Raw genomic sequence first — 3,902 nt, 5'->3', positions numbered from 1 at the left:
AAATGAACATGCTACGTCAGTATCAGCTTCCTCTGGTGGTGTTGACACAAACTGAGTGTAATCAGACGTCTCATGGTGGCACAAGGAGGAAACCTCTTAGGCTTTGTCCTCTGGGGAATGGGCGTCTTAAATTGCAGCTGTTGGCGTATTTAGGTCTGGACCAAAGTGGTGGAGCGACTGACAGCCTGGCTTTATCATGAGTTGGATGATGGCGTAGAATTCTTTCCAATAAAGGTTTTCACCAGCGGATTGTTTTCTATTTTAGATTTTATTGGCATTTTTTGTCATCACATTTACAAGTTAGTTGCCAGGGAAAGTCTCTCACTGCAGCAGCTGCCTCAGGGCGTCGAGGCCTCCGTCAGCAGGACCCAGCAGTGTAGCCTTGTCACACATAATGGACTGCCTTCAGTCATCCATCCGTGACAGACATCCCCTTGACCACCTCCTGTTTTAGTCGCGTACCCACTGTACCGTTCTGCGTGGACAGCTGTATAGTAGTAATAAGTCAGGTTTTTTCCAGGTCTCCTTTTTACCGTTATGCTTGTTATAAATGTTCAGTTCCCAGACTCGAAGCCCTTTAGTCTGCTACACTTTTGTGAATGAAACATGTCCACAAACACACTGGAACCAGTAGCCTTAGAGAAATTAAGGGGTGCTGATTTTGGTAATGATCAAATCCCATAAACAAACATGTCCCTATGAACAGGTGGCTTTCTTCAAGTTAAAACAAGTTTAATTATTATTGATCTTCTTGTTTTGGATTAATCATCGACTCAGTGAATCATCACATCACAACCTTGCACAGCTGAATGTGATGTCTTGTTTTGTACAAGTCCAAATACTCAAATATTTAATTAACAGTGACATATGACGATAAAAAGTGATGATGAGCTGGTGGAATCAGAGAATATTTGACATTTATTATTTTTGCTTAAAAAAAACAAGGAAATTTTATTCTGTTGATTGATTAATCGACTAATTGTTTCAGCTCTAATAACAGGTTTAACTTGGAACAATCGTACAAACAACCCTCAGAAAATAGGAGTTTGGATGAGAATGCTCCTGCATGAGGAGCAGTGTTTGGTAAATGCCTTCATCCCTGTAAACTGCAGACATGCACAGCTACAATGGTAAGTTTGAGAAGTGTAGCAAACAGCAGTGGTGTATTTTTATTTGTAGAGAAACAGCAGCTTGTCATTTTGCTGAGACCTCACGTTGAACCGCAGGCTTCCTACTGTCATAATATATCACCCTGATGCATTATAACCCTTGAACTGACATCATTACAACAGAAGAGAAGTGCAGTATCCTCTGTTGTTAGATTTAACCTACATTCAAAGCTCCCTGAGTCCACATGGGGTGAAACTTCCACCATAGCGGATTGTTAAAGTCCCTCAGCGCCTCGCACATGTTACTGCCATGACAGGGCCTGGCAGCTGGGTAATGGAGACGAAAGTGAGCCTGGGTTGAAGAGGATGAAGCTTCTCTGTCTGGCTCTTTCTAGACATTCACCACGTCTTTCCCAGCTCAGGCGGCGGCAGGCAGCTTCCTCTTTACAGCTGATTCGCTCTCTCTGTTTGTCATGACTAATAGAGAAGAAACTGGAGCGCAGAGATGTTTAGCATTTGTCAGTGAAACTGATGATGGCGGTGAGGAGGGTGAAAATAATTTAAACTTAATGAGGACTTCCACTAACGGCACCAATCTGTCTCTGAGAAACTGTAATGGCCCCGCCGAGGCACGTTGTCTCACAGCCTTATAGGCCAGGTTACGTATAATCAGACACATCAGTCACACTGGAGAATCAAATAAAAAAGCATTAATGCCATTAGTTGGACTCAGTGTGCGATTGTCTTGGAAGGACAATACTCACTTACTATAAAGGGATCAGTGCTTAATCATTTTAAAGGGAGAATGTGTTAGTCATAGTTTCAGAGGTGGTGAATAAAACATCTGAATGGTTCAGGCTGTGCTCTATTTCTAAATGAGACAAACATTTGGAAAACACATTTCGTTTGATGTTGTCCTGGCGGGGAGCTGCTTCAGGCGTTCAGCCATTTAGACAAGAATACAAAGGAAAGAAATTGGCTTCACCTCGCTGTGTCACTACACGGGCACTAAAGCGTACCACGCTTCACAGAACACATAATATTTATAGACCATAAAATAACAAAAAGACATAAAACATGAAGTACTGTGGAGCAGGCTGTAGTTCGGAAACGTGTACCTGCACTGGTAAACACCTGAGAGCAGATACTCCTTCACCTTCAAACTGGATTTATAGTAGCGTTAAATTGTCCCAAAAGTAAAAGTAGTCATTATGCAGAATGGCACATTTCACAGTAATGTATACAGTATTATTGGATATGAAGTACTTGATGTACTGCTGGTGAATTTCCCATCAGGGATCAGTAAAATCTGATGATTAGAGTGTATTTTGTTTGAGTCGTCTAATTCTCTGAAAAGCAGCTACAGTTATCAAATACATGTAGTGCAGTAAAAAGTACACAGTTTGTCTCTGAGATGCAGTGAAGTCTTAAGTACATATCAAGTAGAAGAACATGGAAATGCTCAAAGTACAACTAGTCCAGGTCTGTTTTCCCCAGTTTTAAAGTCCACCTGCCCCTCTGTGTGGAGCCATGGACTCAGACACGTCGCCGCTTCCTGTCACTGTGCAAAACTGAAGCCAAAATATCGCCGATACAGGGGCGGCCATCTTGCTTTGTAACACATATTGCAACTGCAGTAGCAACCAGAAGTGGAGTCGTGGTATCAGGTCGCCAGTCAGAGCTGTCAGGCGTCTGACGTATGTGGTCTGATCTGTCAGGCCTAATGTAAACACAGCCTTCACCAGGTTCCTGACAGTACGGGCGCCTGTAGGCTCGTGTTGGTAAGCGTCATTCATGGCTGAGAGATTTGTGAAGAACTGTGAGGCTCCCATGAGGTTTGGTTCTAAATGTATGCAGACACTTTTCATCATAACATCACTATGAGATTACAATTTAAAGTAAAACTCCTCTCTTTGATGCCACCACTGTTTGATAGCACCCATCTGTGATGCCCAGTGCATCTCTTTGTCATCCTGCTTCGTCTTCTCCCCTTTAGTGAGTTGTATTTTTTCCCCACAAGGCATTTTGACGAGGCCTCAGTGAGAGGGTGTGACCTTGTTATTCTGAGTCGGATGCAGGCGTATATGGGCTGAGAAATAACTTTTCAAATGTGAGCGTTCCACTGTGGGTGATTATGGGTCACTGATCATGTTGCTCATCATACAGCACCTTGTCTGGGCTGTTGAGGCTAGCTTCTCTGGGGAAATTGGTTTCTCTGCCTTTTCTATCAGGGACGTCCCCTTGTATGATGGTGAACTGCAGCCCAAAGTGACAGCTCTGGAAAGAAGAGGAGAGCATTACAGTAGTCCAGCCTCCTGGGTCTAAAAGCACAGATTAGTCTCTGTGTCACTCTGACAGAGAGATGGTCGTACTGTAGCCGTATGTTCGAGATGCTAAAAAGGAGATTCAGTGACAAACCCAACAGGAGCCTTAAAATTCAGTTCTGAGTAACATGGAGGATTCTAGCCTGTTGGCTCGGGGTCAGAGAGAGTTTAATTTGGTGGCCAGTTTCTCTCTTTGAGCCTCTGACCCCAGCATCAGCTGGCCCGGTGACTCTGACCACAGAGCTTAGTCCTCCACCACACTGAACGTGCTCCGTGTACTAAATAACCCTCATCATTTCTCTTTGAACATCTCTTTATAAAAATTTGCATTCTCCTGAACTTCCTCAATAAGAACTTTGCAGATGACTGAGGATACCTGTTAATGAAGTCTTTAGTTTTCGTACAGCCAGTGAACACCCCATTGCTCTGACAGTCGGTGTGATTGCTCAAGACTCGGGTGGGGGTGGGG

At 43.7% G+C, this 3,902-nt stretch overlaps 1 protein-coding gene across 3 annotated transcripts in view; it reads left to right on the top strand.

Moving 5' to 3' along the window:
- Positions 1–3,902, top strand: part of mei4 (meiosis-specific, MEI4 homolog (S. cerevisiae)) — a 37,245-nt gene that overhangs the window by 5,129 nt on the left and 28,214 nt on the right. The gene's annotated exons all lie outside the window — the stretch shown is intronic.

The sequence above is a fragment of the Monopterus albus genome, unplaced genomic scaffold (genome assembly GCF_001952655.1).
Source record: "Monopterus albus unplaced genomic scaffold, M_albus_1.0 scaffold220.1, whole genome shotgun sequence".
Lineage (NCBI taxonomy): Eukaryota > Metazoa > Chordata > Actinopteri > Synbranchiformes > Synbranchidae > Monopterus > Monopterus albus.
This window is presented reverse-complemented; position numbering and strand designations above follow the sequence as displayed.